This window comes from Hyperolius riggenbachi, chromosome 9, assembly GCF_040937935.1.
Source record: "Hyperolius riggenbachi isolate aHypRig1 chromosome 9, aHypRig1.pri, whole genome shotgun sequence".
Lineage (NCBI taxonomy): Eukaryota > Metazoa > Chordata > Amphibia > Anura > Hyperoliidae > Hyperolius > Hyperolius riggenbachi.
Window position 1 is genome coordinate 248,028,486 of NC_090654.1, and position 15,506 is coordinate 248,043,991.

The 15,506-nt window shown below is 44.4% G+C and overlaps 1 long non-coding RNA gene across 1 annotated transcript in view; it reads left to right on the plus strand.

Annotated features, from left to right (window-relative positions):
- LOC137533087 (uncharacterized) overlaps positions 1-15,506 on the plus strand; it is an 84,515-nt gene that overhangs the window by 2,434 nt on the left and 66,575 nt on the right. Inside the window, exon 2 of the long non-coding RNA XR_011024135.1 lies at positions 162-307. This is a non-coding gene — a long non-coding RNA (uncharacterized lncRNA). The remainder of the gene's footprint in view (positions 1-161; positions 308-15,506) is intronic.

A 15,506-nucleotide genomic window follows, 5' to 3' on the forward strand; every position in this document is an offset into this window, starting at 1 on the left:
CTCATCTCGTAGTCGTGATGAGCTAGGCTGTACCTGATCGTTATTGGCCTATATTGGCTTGTCGTGACTACATTACAGTAAGTCAGTCTGTGATTAACTTGGTAAATAAAAAATAACAGAGTGCTTGATATCTGTTTTTGTTTTCCTGTTCAATTTTACAGGAACCCACTGCAGATGACCCATAGAGACAGAAGTTAAGAGAATTCACCTATTTTAACCAAAAACAGTTTTTGCTGGAGTTCAACTTCAAACATTTCTACCCTCTGATATAACCATTGTACAACTCCTGTGTATTTGCGATCATACGGTAAGTATTACTTTCACACACGTGTCCTAGTATAGGGAATCCCTTTGGACCACATCACCTCCGGTATGTTTAGTATTTCAGCGTGGAGTTCATTAAACTTACAGGAGATGACTCAACAGTTATTGTAAATAAAGATGTAAGAAGAAATGCAGTGGGCGCCGGTGGAAAATCGAACACTGTAGGAAGTCAATTTCGCCAAGGTGGGTACAGGATCCCCTTATTATGTTATATTGTATTACAAGGTCATTATCCCATAGTGGGCGACCTTTCAACTTCTCCAAATCGGTGTTATCAATATTGCCCGATGACATTTTGTGATAGCACGAGAGCATTGTTGTATTATGAAGGCTCAGTCTGAGACGAAGTATGCAGCCTGGGACTGTCGCCCTCAATAATATCTCCCCGATCGGTGCACTTCCCTCCTGCAAAACAAAAAGGCAGGAAACACATGTGCGGTAATTGGCAATCCATGTCCTGAATTCCTCAAGAATCTTCCAAAAACACTTTCAAGCTCGCATTCCTTATAAACAAACCATGGAGGTTGACAATTAACTTCAGCCATTGGACATGAGGGATAAGAATTTCCTCTTTCTGATACACGAAGGTTTTGGCAGCTCAAGGCAAAAGAAAAAAAAATAGAAGTAAAGAAAAAATAAGAGGGACTAGGCGCACGACTGTGCAATTCTTAAGAAGCCAACAGGATATTCAGTGAGCGCTACCATTATATCTCAGATGGAATTTTTCACACGCACCTAAATATAGTCCCAGCCTTACTTGACAAGAAGAAAAAAAAATGGCCGCACCCAATGCCAGAGACTTACTGGCATCCTTGAAAAAAATGTTCTTCTGTGCTCTGGACAACATTTTTGTGGGTGTAAATATGAGCCGTATGAACAGTGCTGGATTTCTGAAAAGGCCATAGAGGTTTGGGCCTTGGGCAGCAGCAGCCCAAGGAGGTACCTGAACATGAAAGAGGGTCTATAATGTATGCAAGAGAATGCTGAAGATGGAGAGAAACACATGAAATGGGGAAATGGATGCTTAAGGGAGCTGTTCATGAAAGAGAGGGGTTACAGTACATGGATGTTACACATGAAAGAGGGAGCTGCACATGCAGGGCCGCCATCAGAAATTTTGGGGCCCCTCACACATCATCAGTGCTGGCCCCCCTCCCTGGTTGCTGTGCCCGCCCACTAGACACCCCACCCCGTGTTCCATACGAGAAGTGCGCTGCGGCAAAAAAATGTGCACGGCTCCGACACTGAAGAAAGCGGCTTGCACAGCATGAAGCGGCAAAAAGTGGGTGTGACCATGGCATGTTGTGGGTGGAGCCAAATACTAGCAAAATACAGGTAGTCCCCGGTTAACAAATGAGATAGGGACTTGTAGGTCCGTTCTTATCCTTTATCCATTCTGTTTTGTCCCCCTCTTTTCTTCCTGTGCCTCTTTTATACCCTCTGTCTCTCACCTCAGTTTATGCCTCTTTTGTGTCCCTCTGTGTTCCCGCCTCATCTCTTTTTTCCCTCTTTTGTCTGCCTCTGTTCCCCCTGTGCCTCTTTTATCCCCCTGTGTTACCTCTTGTCCCCTTCTGTCTCAGCTCATCCCCCTGCCCTAGCAAGGTATAGGTGCCCCCAGTATAGGTATCCAGGCATAGGTGCCCCCAGTATAGGTAGCCAGGTATAGGTTCCTCCAGTATAAGTAGCCAACTATAGGTGGTGCCCCAGTATAGACCAGCAAGATACAGGTGCCCCCAGTATAGGTATTCAACTATAGGTGGTGCCCCAGTATAGACCAGCAAGATACAGGTGCCCCCAGTATAGGTATTCAACTATAGGTGGTGCCCCAGTATAGGTAGCCTGATACAGGTGGTGCCCTCAATATAGATAGCCAAGTATAGGTGGTGCCCCAGTATAGGTAAGCCAGGTTTAGGTGTAGGCCCAGTATAGGTAGCCTGTAGCCAGATATAGGTGGTGGTGCCCCAGTATAGAATGTCTGCTGTAGCGGGCTCACTCATCTGCTCCCCATGTTCAAGTGCTGATGTCACTCTTCTCTCAGTGCCTGAATGTGGTGTGCTGGTTAGCCAGCCACAGGCCCGCAGCCAGCACATGCGGCCCTTCCAGAAGCCCTGGACCCCTCACTGCAGTGTCAGTTGTCCCCCCTGATGGCTGCCCTGTGCACATGGAATGGAGGGGTGCTGCTGCACATAAAAGGGGAACGGCAACATAATTGGCCTAGGGGCACGAAAGTATAAATCCAGCATTGCGTAGGAGCTGCACTGTGGGTTTTAGTCAGTCAAGTGTTTCAGAGACTTTGCTAACGTTGATTGGAAACTGGTACAGCACCCAAACCACGGCCTCAAATCAATAGTAAATACAGGGCTTACAGAGGTGACAGCTGTGATGGTGGCCTGGAGGCATCAGTGAATGTATTTTGTTGCAGGAGCTGCCACAGCTGAACATTGAATATTGGCAAACGTCAATGTTTACAGTTAGCTACCCGACATTGCCAACATTAAAAAGGAACTTTAGCGAAAAGGGGGAAAAAAGAAATCAATACATTGCAAAGTGAGACGTAAAAAAATTAAAGAGAGATCAAGAAATTATTGATATTTACCATGTAATTTGGTCATATTGTTTGATCCACAATCATCCTGCACGTAATCATCTTCACTACTGGCAGACGTGAAAAAAAAAACAGACAGCATTAGCTGCCATTATCTATAACCACACCCCCTAACAATGTGATAGGCTAAAAGGTTGGTTTGTTTTATAGATATACATATGCTTAGAGCGAGATACTGCTTGCTTGGCAGTTGGAAACAGCAACAATTTTCCACAATGCAACAAGGCTCCCACAGTGTGATGTCAGGACTTAGGTAAGGCAAGGAAAGGACAACGCACAGAGGTATGTAGATCCAACATGAACATACCTCTGCGCTTACCTTAGGTAGCTTTGCCTCGGGTCAGGTATACTTTAAATGTTTTCACAGTAACCTAGCACAGAATTCCTGCTCCCAAAGAATTCCTACCCTTACTGATACCTAGTCTTATTCTTCCGCATTGGTATCTACCTGATGCCTGGATCATTTTGAGGCATCTGGTTTAAAACAATAATAATGCTTGAAAAAACATTTACAGTACATACAGAAAATTATTTGGGTAAACTGGAATTTGACCTCTGCTCCACCCTGTTAAGCAGTGGCGTAACTACAGGGTTGCAGGTTGGCCAGAGCTGTGAGAACTGAAGGCTCCTATAAAGGGGTCCACACTCCAGATCAGGTGTTTTTGTGGCCTCACTTGTTATGGGTGTGAAGATAATGATGGCCACACTTTTTTAATGACCCTTGCAAGATGGACCTGTAGACTGTGAGGGTCAGCAGGTGTAGGCAAGGGAAAGGGTGTGAACATGGAGAGGGGGGGCATGAAAGTTTTGCTAGGGGGCCCCATGATTTGTAGTTATGCCTCCTACCGTCAAGGGCTCTCAGTTAATAGACTCATCTTGTATCCCACACATGAATCAAGAGGGGCTCTAGGAACTCCACCCCCCAAATTTCCAAGTGATGTAAATCCAGTGGGGAAAGTCACGCTTATATTTGGTTTCTAATTATCAAGATGTGAGCAAATAAATCTTTTTGAATTGTTATTCCAAGGTTCCAGATTCTCATCAGTTTATAACTAGCAATCTTGGAAGAGAGGTTGGTTAGTTGAATGTAAGTTTTTGCCACAAAAATGAGAAACGGCAATCACAAATATGTGTTGGCCACTAACGGTCCAATTTCTAGCGAAAAATCATTCGAGCGATCAGAAATTCTGATTGGACAAAAAATCGTTCACTACACCATCAAGTAACCAATCATTGCTTCCTATCTATCACGACCACTAAGAAAATCCAAATTTTCGTTCGCCGAAAATTCATTCGGGCGACATTTTTTTCACTCGTTCATAATCGATTGTGTCCGCCAATGGAGATTATTTACAACCAATCCGATCAGAATTTCTGATCGCTCGAACGATTTTTCGCTAGAAATTGGACCGTTAGTGGCCAGCTTAAGGTTTTCAGATGTTTAACTTCAGCTGAAGTAAGTTGAGGTAAATTACTATCTTAGGTTGAGGATGGATGTGGTGGGATTATCCCATTTCTGTAATGGAAAAATAATTTGCACTTTACTCTGTAACACACCTTTATGGAGGATAGTTCTCATCCAACTTGTTGGAATATCTTTTTGCACTGGCAACTTTTATTCATTTTTCCCATTGAAGAATGTCATGTTGCTCCTACCTACTAGAACTCCCTACTGCACCCGGAGTAGACAGCCCCATCCCTGGAGTTAATCAAACCCAGACTGAAAAGCCACCTGTTTAGCCGGCATTTGCAGACTTGTAGAATTTATACCACAGTTTACCATTCAACTAATTAATGGTTTGAGCCATGGTTATGCACTTTGAATCCTATGGGAGAAAAGTGCTTTACACGTGTTGTTTGTTGTTGTTACTAATGAGACGGGATGGAAAGGAACTTTTAAAGGATACCCGAAGTGACATGTGACATGATGAGATAGACATTGGTATGTACAGTGCCTAGCACACAAATAACTATGCTGTGTTCCTTTTTCGTTTCTCTGTCTGAAAGAGTTAAATATCAGGTATGTAAGTGGCTGACTCAGTCCTGACTCAGACAGGAAGTGACTACAGTGTGTCCCTCACTGATAAGAAATTCCAACTATAAAACACTTTCCTAGCAGAAAATGGCTTATGAGAGCAAGAAAGAGGTAAAAAGGAAAATTTCTTATCAGTGAGGGTCAAACTGTAGTCACTTCCTGTCTGAGTCAGGACTGAGTCAGCCACTTACATACCTGATATTTAACTCTTTCAGGCAGAGAAAGAAAAAAAGGAACACAGCATAGTTATTTGTGTGCTAGGCACTGTACATACCCATCTATCTCATCATGTCACATGTCACTTCCGGTATCCTTTAATGCCACTTCAGGTTCACGTTAATAAATCAACTTCTGCCTCTTCTCCCTAATATAAATACAAAGTCAGAAATTAAGCTATAATACAGGAATAATTACATGTATTTTTGAACAAATCAGTGGTATACTAGTTATCCTTTTACTGAAATGTATTTGGAGAATGCTGTTTCTTTTGTGAATAAGCAGTGTATAGTATCTAATGCTTTTATTCTTTGGAATTCCTTGCTTGAGCTTTGTGTCACAACATGCTTCTGAGAGGCCTCTGCATTAGTTTTTCTTTGCCTTTTATTATTTTATTAAGTAATACATTGGAAAAGCACTTTATCCTCTCCTCATTAGCCAAAACTGCTCTCTCTTTCCTTGTACCAGGCATGATGGGACAACATCCCAATCCACATCCTACACATACTGCACTTCAGGATGAGAATCGTTCTCACAACTTCACAAAAACGCTATTGTATTTCTTGCAGGAGAGCCTTTAAAGAGGAACTGTAGAGAAAATAACATAAAATTGCTTAGATGTTTACAATATTCATTTATTGGTTTATTTAGTCAGTGTTTGCCCATTGTAAAATCTTTCCTCTCTCTTATTTACATTCTGAAATTTACCACTGGTGGTGACATCTTTAGTTTTGCCAGGTGATCTGTACGGAATGTTCGTCAGTGAGGGAGATGATTATTATTAATTATTATTTAGTATTTATAAAGCGCCAACAACTTCCGCAGCGCTGTACAGAGTATTTGTCTTGCCACTTAACTGTCCCTCAGAGTGGCTCATGATCTAATCCCTACCATAGTCCTGTGTGTATGTATGTATTGTGTAATGTATTGTAGTCTAGGGCATATTTAAGGGGAAGCCAATTAACTTATCTGTATATTTTTGGGATGTGGGAGGAAACTGGAGTGCCCAGAGGAAACCCACACAGACACAGGGAGAACATACAAACTCCTTACAGATAGTTCCCTGGCTGGGATTCAAAAAGGGTATCCAGCGCTGCAAGGCGAAAGTGCTAACCACTACGCCACCATGCTGCATGCTTGGAAATTGGTCATGGTCCTGACATCACACTGTGGGAGGGGTTAGACCACAATATCAACCATACAGACGCCCATGACGACCTATTCGAGAAAAGGTAAAGATTTCTCATGGGAAAGGTGGTATCAGCTATTGATTGGGATGAATTTCAATACTTGGTTAAAGTTTTTCTTTAAAGGAACTTTAACCAAGTATGTCCGGGTCAGAGGGCACGGCCGAACCAACAGGAACCTCACAATGGGAGACATAACAAGTAAACGGAGGCAGACGCTGGGCCGCGGGAGGTGTGGTAAGCCTTTGCACATCTCCCCACACGCACACAGGGCAGACGATTCATTTAGGACTAAGGTATCCTTTAAAATGCATGCGTTTTATAGCATGCTTATTAATGACTGTATTGGCCAAGTACCCCCTATTGTAACATCATCTCAAATACTCTTCAGCACATCTTACCTCTTTAGCACAGGCCAACTCAAGTCTCCCCTGGAATATACTTACCACGTGTTGAAAACTCAGGCTTCAGAATACTACAGTAACAATTATGGGTACAGCAAAGTCCCGGTATCCGGTACCATCATGGATCACCTAATGCCGACTACATCAGCTTGCTGAAAAAGCACCAGTACAACATAAAATACTTACCGAGCTTCCGGCAGCGTCTTCTACACATCCTTTAGCTCCTAGCGGCTTTTCGGCTGCCTCTGTGTACGGCTCTCGGCATGTTACCTGATCCTCATCGAGTCACTTGACAAGCTGGTAGCCGTGCACAGATGCCGGAAAGGTGCTAGAAGCTACAGGAAGGGTAGAAGATGCCGCCCGGAAGCTTGGTAAGAATTTTATGCTCTGCAACCCACCAAAGCACTGTCCCCATTATCCTTTTCAAGCATGCCTGTTAGTTGAGACTGGTTGCCTGATAACGGGGACTTTGCTGTGCAGAACGGTAGTATAGTGGTTAGAGCTCTTGTTTTGCAGCGCTGGGTCCCTGGTTCCAATCCTAGCCAGGGCACTACCTGCATAGAGTTTGTATGTTCTACCTGTGTCTGTGCGGGTTTCCACCAGGCACTCTGTTTTCCTTCCACATCCCAAAAATATACAGATAAGTTAATTGTCTTCCCCTTAGGGCCTATTTCCACTACATGCAGATTGGATGCAGAATGGATGCAGAGAAACTGACTCCAATGAATGCCTATGGGCCTGTTTCTACTAAACGCGATTTTTCTGATGCAGATTTTCCCATAGGCATTCATTGCAGTCAGTTTTTCTGCATCCATTCTGCATCCAATCTATGTGTAATGGAAACAGGCCCTTAAAGAAAAACTGTACTGAAAAACTTCCCCTGGGGGGTACTCACCTCGGGTGGGGGAAGCCTCTGGATCCTATTGAGGCTTCCCCCGTCCTCCTCGGTCCCACGGCATCGTAGAAAATCCTCCCGGAGCGGCGGTGATGTAAATATCCGCTATCTGCACGGAGATAGGCGAAAATAGCCGATCTCCGTCGGGCCGCTCTACTGCGCAGGCATACGTCTCCTCGCCTATCTCCGTCAGAAGAGCCGCAACAGCGTCCCCGTTGGAGCCAGAAAAGGTAAATATTGCACAGCCCGACAATTGTTGCCTGTGCGTTCCGTGGGCTGCAGCGAGACCGCCGTGGGACACAGGAGGACGGGGGAAGCCTCGATAGGGTACAGAGGCTTCCCCCTACTGAGGTGAGTAACCCCCAGGGGAACTTTTTTTCAGTACAGGCTTTAAAGCGGTATAAAACCCTGACATAATATTCAATAAAAACATGTTTTCCTACTTTTTATATGCCATACGGTTATCATATTTGCATTTGTGCATAAGTATTATTATTCATTTAGAAATTATAAGTTCCCAAAAGTACATTTTTTTTGCTTTGTGAGCTGACTAAGCATTTTATTAATAACTGGTTTTATTCATTAATGTATTGAATTCAGAAATGCTTTGAGTCTCTGTCTGTGTCCAGGAGCTTCTCAACAGTCAGAGAATGCGTCACATTCCTCACTTGATACAATTAAGCAAACACAAGACTGTAAGAACCTATACGTTGGTTGCTATTGGCAACAACACAACACACCTTTTACTCCGGCACCAGCAACTCATTAGAGCTGCAACTCACAGTGACAGCATACAGGAGATAGAGCGGAGACAGCCTTCTTCACCTTTAAGGGGTTTATTCAGCAATCAGGCATCTTGTGTTACATGTTGATTTCTTCAGAGTATAAACAGTCTTCCTATGGCCTATGTACATCACATATATTTACAGCATACAGACATGAAGCTATTATTTTAACTAGGAAGTGTAGAGAGCAGGACAGCATGCAGAGGACGAAGTGAATTAAAGTAGTCTGCCATCCCGTCTATACTTTTATATGAACATCAAAGTGTTAAATTCTGACATCACCCGAGCCATACCCCCAAGCCTACAATTGGCGGGCATGTGACCCACATCATCATCTAATACACCAAGCTTTATAATCAAGTTGCGAAGCATGCAATGTTTTCCAAATATCGGCTCTGTTTACCGTTTTGTAGTCTAACAGTCGGGGCATTTAGAACTGAAAACATATTATGTGTCCTTCTAATGGAACATGCTTCTTGTAAATGACTGCATAATTTCTCTCAGAGAAACTAAGCTTAAAGAGACCCTGCATCTCAAGTCTTTACTAGACTTTAGTACCTAAGGCCTAGAATTCAAGTATACTTACATTCTAACAAAGATAACATAATCTACACTTCGGATGCGGCCACATTTCACGGCACTGAACTTTCCAGCCCTGTGTGTGTTTAACCCTTTGAATGCTGGTCTAGTAAAAAAAATTGCTGGTTGTATATAATATGCTGTAAATACATTTTTAGAGCAAAGAAGAAATGCAGGGTTATATTCCGCTTTAAGTTTCTCTTAGATTACGATACATACACAACACAATACATATACATAGACATACGCCTATGGCAGGTATTAGATTGTGAGCCCCCTCTGAGGGACAGTTAAGTGACAAGACAATATAATTTCTAAAGCATTGCGCAAGATGTCAGCACTATCTAAATAATAATAAAGGTGGCCACTAATGATACAATTTGCTGAATGATCGTTTACAAACAATTCTTCTTATGAATGATCGGAAATAATCATTTGGGACTACTAACGGAAACAGCTAGGTAGAATTGATCTATTGTCTCCTATGGGGAACCCAGTGCCCCTGCTAGCCTCCGGGCTGTGTACCGAGGGACTGAGCAGATGTGGGACACATGAGTGGCGATGCAAAAATGGACAGAATGCATCTGCCTACTGGATGCACTTATCGAAGTCCAGCCCTATGAATTGCTGCATTGAAACCAGAAATGCAATCTGAGGTTTTCTGAGCATTTTATATGGATTTAAATCCACTTCAAGCCTTGGTAGAAGACAAAAATCCAGTGTCGGACTTGGAGCTGGAAAAGCTGAGGAAATCCACTTGCTGGCCAAGCAGCAGTAATCAGGTGTTGCTGCTCACAGTGAAGACTTGCTGCAGGTTTCTATTGGGAGTGATAACACAGGGTTTCTGCTGCTTGGCCAGCAGGTGGATTTCCTTAGTTTTTCCACTTCCCAGTCCGACACTGCAAAGATCAGACCCAAAACAACTCTGAGATAAATATATCGCCCGGCCTTCTTAGAATTACCCCAGCAAGCACATGGCAAATGTGAGTATGGAATGGCCCGTTCTGTCTGCTTCCCCCATGACCCCCCAGGATTAAATGATCTAAAAATGATGATGACGGTTCCATTTTAATCCCTTTCAGTCATCGCTGTAATGTCTCCTCGTTGTTGTATCGCTTATAGCAGTACTACAGTCATGGATTCAAAATAGGGCCCAAAATAGCTGAGTTAGAAAATACAATATGCCAGTAAAAAGATGTGCATTAACGATATTAATAGATGAAAGATGTAAGCAATTTATGGGATGATGAGTGTACAGTTTCCATCTTACATATAGGAAGGGATGAATAGATTAACTGCGAGCAAAAGGATGCATTAACATCATGATAAGAGGGCGGCTGTTCTGTTTTATGGGTTTTTACATGACAAGCACCGGAGGCTAAATATATTCTTGCTGATAAAGTGTGTTTGATAAGTCCGCACAGGTACAGCGGAGTCTGAAAGTTTGGGAACCCTTTAAAATGTACTATATTTTATATGAATGAGACCTAAAACATAGTCTGATTTTCAAACAAATCCATATAGACATGAATAAAATCTTGTTCAACAAAGGAAACAAAACTGATTAGATGAATTCATGTATTTATTAGAAAAAAAATCAGATAATGTACCTGTGTGTGGCAAATATAACTGACTTGCGCTTTTGGTATTTGGTGTGATTGACTCCCTCTGCAGCAACAACAGCGAAAACTGCAAATGGAGGGCAACCCATGAAAAAGGGAAGCTGATGCTCAACTAAGCTGTACATGAAAGAAAGGGTCTACAGAACATGGATCTTACACATAGACAGGGTCGTGCAGAGGGTCCTTAAAGTGTACCAGAGCTGAAAGATTAATAAAGATTTATACATACCTGGGGCTTCCTCCAGCCCCATCCTCTTGGATCGCTCCCATGTCGCCGTCCTCCACTGTCTGCAGCTTTGGGAATCGGGTCCCGTCACTGCTGTCAGTCGGCTCCAGTCTGCGCAGGAGAAGTGCGATGTTTTCGTATCTCTCCAGCAGCTGCTGATGTAACACTCCTCATTTAAGCTTAAAAGTTCTACTTTAGCATAATTTGTCCACAAAACATTATTTCAGTATCCTTGTGGTTTGTCCTTATGTGTTGTCATCTTTATCAAACTGTAGGCAGTCAGCAATGTTTTTTTGCAGAGAGCAATGGCTTTCTCTTTCCTACCCTGCTATACACACCATTGTTGTTCAGTGTTCTTCTCATGGTCAACACATGCACATCAGCATTCACCATGGGAGGCAGCTTTTTAGTTGCTTAGAAACCACCATGCAATTTGAGTTATCTTTGATGGCTAGGGTAACAAGGGTCTTCCTCTATTTGCATGCAATCTGACCCTTGATTGATGGTGTCCAAACTATAAATATAGACTAGTCTTGTAAACTTTTGTAACTTTAAAGGGAACTAAGCACTAATTATTACAAATGTCTTAAACTTCCCCCAAGGGGGGTTCATTAATTGTGTAAACTTTTGAGGGTGAAGCAGGAATTTACTTGTCTAAGAGGGCTGCTCAGTAGCTCAGGTCTATAGGGAGGCAGTGGCGTAGCTAAGGAGCTGTGGGCCCCGATGCAAGTTTTACATTGGGGCCACCCAAACACTCTATACATAACAATTGATACGGCGCGCCAAAACCTGCCAATGGCAACGACAGTGTCCGATGTGCAAGAATGGAATGGGGAGCACTTTGTTAATGATTACCACTATTCAAAGTATCTATAGAAGTGATTATTATGAGCACAGGACCAATAGAGAGCTAATACTGAAGTTGAGGGAGGGCCCCTCGGGGCCCCTCTGGCCCAAGGGCCCATATGCGATCGCAACCTCTGCACCCCCTATTGCTACACCCCTGTATGGAGGCATCAATTTTCTATATCCCCATGCCACAGAACCAACTTGATCTCTTATCTCTCTGGCAGCCACAATGCATATCAGCGTCACGTGATGCATGCTGGGAGATGTCCCTGTCCCTGGCCGGGAGATGTAACCACATCAATGAACTACAGGGCATTGCTAGGGTTCAAAGAGATCCAGGGCACTTTTGGGCACTTCAGCCAAAACAATGGGTGTGGTCACACACCAGAATGTAGGTGTGGCAAAGGGTGGAGCCAAATTTACATGCACTTAACAGCGGTCTAAGTAGGCCTGTCCAGCAAAATATTGGATGAAGCCCCACTCTATTAATAAAAACAAAACACAAAAATGCACAACATCACATAGACAATGTCACTTAAACATAATTATGCAGAGTTACCCGACTTCTGTGCTGGCTGGTCTGGCTTTCTGCTGGGTGGGCTGGCAGGTGGGATACCAGGTTGTCTGGCAGTCCCCCCATAGCATTCCCTTACCTTCTAATGGACCCTCTCCCATGCTCCCACGAGCCTCCCATTGAGGCACCACAACTCCCAGAATGCCCCCATTGAAGAAACACGGCTCCCTGCATGCCCCCAGCTAGGAGCTCTAGCATCTGATTCATTATCAAACACTTGGGAGAGAAGCCCAGAAGAGTAGATATCTGCAGAATTGGGAGACCAAGCGGCCAGAGGTGAATACTGCTGTCCACTGCCTGATCCTGCCTGGGGACATCTGGGGCACCCCAGAATAGATCCAGGGCATGTGCCACTGATCTTTGGGGCTAGCAACGCCCCTGATGAGCTACATCTATAGCATACATCACACATTCCCAGGGAACACAGGACACAGGCAATTGCTGCAGGAATTACAACCTGTGCTGCGGGGACACAGAAGATGGAGGCTTCCATCAGAGATGGCCCGAACCTCCGATTTTAGGTTCGGGAACCTAACCCGAAAGTTCGGTTCGCGCAAACTTTCGCAAACCGCAATAGAATTCAATGGAGAGGCAAACTTGGAAAATTAGAAAAAATTATACTGGCCACAAAAGTGATGGAAAAGATGTTTCAAGGGGACTAATACCTGGAGGGAGACATGGTTAAGTAGAATAGACATCAAAAGACCTGGAAAAAAATCTGGATTTGACACAAAGCAGTGTTTTAAGGTCAGAAATCTCATTGAATGTTCAATTGCAGGCCTACACTGCTTTACAACATCAGGAAGTGTAATCCTTCCTCCCTCCCTTCTTTCCTTCTTCCTCCAGGAGGGAGGAGAAGGGTCTTGTCTTCCAGGGAATTGTAGGATTTCAAAAGCCAGCTTACATACATTGGCCGGGAATCGAACTCAGGTCTAGTGCTTGGTAGGCAGCTCTCCTCACCACTATACCCCCACCAGCACTACATGCTGAAGCCAGCCTAGCATGTACCATTATGATATATCCAAGAGAAAAATGAGCTTGCTTAGGGATTTGTAGGATGTCAAAAGCCAACTCACATACATTGGCCAGGATTCGAACCCAGGCCTACAGCATGGTAGGCTGCTATCCTAACCATTATACCACCAGCACAACACACTACAATGCTACATGCTGAAGCCAGCCTAGCATGTACCATTATGATATATCCAAGAGAAAAATTAGCTTGCTTAGGGATTTGTAGGATGTCAAAAGCCAACTCACACACATTGGCCAGTAATCGAACCCAGGCCTACCGCTTGGTAGTCTGCTATCCACACCATTATCTATCTGGAATTAGTTGTCTCTCTTGAGCATTAGATGTCCTCTCTGAGCATGGTACTTTGTATAGGTATAGATATTTAGGCAGGAAGAATAGGATTGTCCAAACAAGGGATCACTTTGATGATATCTGGTCGGGTAGCCTATGTAGAGCTTTGTGTAATAGTGTTAGGAGTTTGAACTGGATCCTTTGGGTAATTCGGACTGGAAAGAACAAAAAAACACAGGGACACCGGGAGCCCGATATCGCGTAATAACGTCACGGTATTTGGACTAAGGTCGTAAATATTATACTCACAAGGTAAGGGTATATAATCCTACCTGCGATGAAGACTCTCAAACTGATATATGAATGCATGAATGCGCCCAGGAATCTCCGCTCTAAACTATAGCACGATTACTTGACCTGAGGAAGCGACTTTACGGTCGCGAAACACGTTGTCCGAGTGCTAAATAAACTGTTGAGCCAGGTATAGGTGCCCACAGTATAGGTTAGCCAGGTCTAGCTGCACTCAGTATAGGTTCCTCCAGTATAGGTATCCAGGCATAGGTGAGCCAGTATAGTTGCCTCCAGTATAGGTTAGCCAAGTAGGTGCCTCCAGTATAGGTAGCTAGTATAGTTGCCCCCAGTATAGGTTAGATAGGCAGGTGCCCCCGGTATAAGTTAGATAGGTAGGTGCCCCCAGTACAGGTTAGCTAGGTGGGTGCCTCTAATATAGGTAGCCAGAATAGTTGCCCCCAGCATAGGTTAGATAGGTAGGTGTGCCCCCAGTATAGGTTAGTTAGGTAGGTGCCTCCAATATACTGTAGGTAGCCAATATGGTTGCCACCTGTATAGTAAGTGCCCCCAGTATAGGTTAGATAGGTAGCTGTCCCCCAATATAGGTTAGATTGGTAGCTGCCCTCCAGTATAGTTTAGATAGGTAGGTGCCCCCCAGTATAGGTTAGATTAGGTAGGTGCCCCCCCAATATAGGTTAGATTAGGTAGCTGCCCCCCCAGTATAACTTAGATTAGGTAGCTGCCCCCCAGTATAGGTTAGATTAGGTAGCTGCCCCCCAGTATAGGTTAGATTAGGTAGCTGCCCCCCAGTATAGGTTAGATTAGGTAGGTGCCCCCCAGTATATGTTAGGTAGCTGCCCCCCCAGTATAGGTAAATTAGGTAGATGCCCCCCAGTATAGGTGAGGTAGGTAGGTAAGTGCCCCCCCATAATAGAGGGGGGAGCCGCAGCCGCAGGGAGGGCAGCCCGACCTCTCCCTCTCTTCCTCTCCCCGGGCCGCCCTCCGTGCTCCCCCCGCCCTCGGACTGCAGAGTGAGCGCACAGGGAAGCACTGTATACAGCTACTCACCTCCCAGGTTCCAATCGCCGCTCACTTACTGCTGGACTCCTGTTCTGCATAGACGCTGATACTCACGCTGCTTCCTGTTAAACAGGAAGCAGCGTGTGTATAGCAGAGTGTGTATGGGGGCCTGGGATATTCAGTCCATGGGAAGGGGGTATGGGGGCAGTATAAGGGGTATACAGTCCATGGTGTGTCATGCTCCTCTCAGTTGGTGGCAGGTAGTGACATATCTGGCAGCTATTTGCCAGGTTGTTTCCTCTTTCCCCATTAGGATGTAGAGTTCCTCTCTCATCTGCGGAGGTGAAATCCTGGATGTGGTTGGAGAGTCTCTGGAAGTGGGCAGTCCTCACAGGTGCGTATTTGCTGCAGTGTAGCAGGAAGTAGGCCTCATCCTCCAGGCTCTCCTGGTCATACTGCCTGCACAGTCTCTCCTCCCGGGGCTTCCATGTCTGTCTGTGCTGCCCTGTCTCTATCTCCAGGCTGTGATAGCTCAGATGGTATACTGTATATCACAATTTTTGTTTTGTTCTGCTCACTCCTAATGAC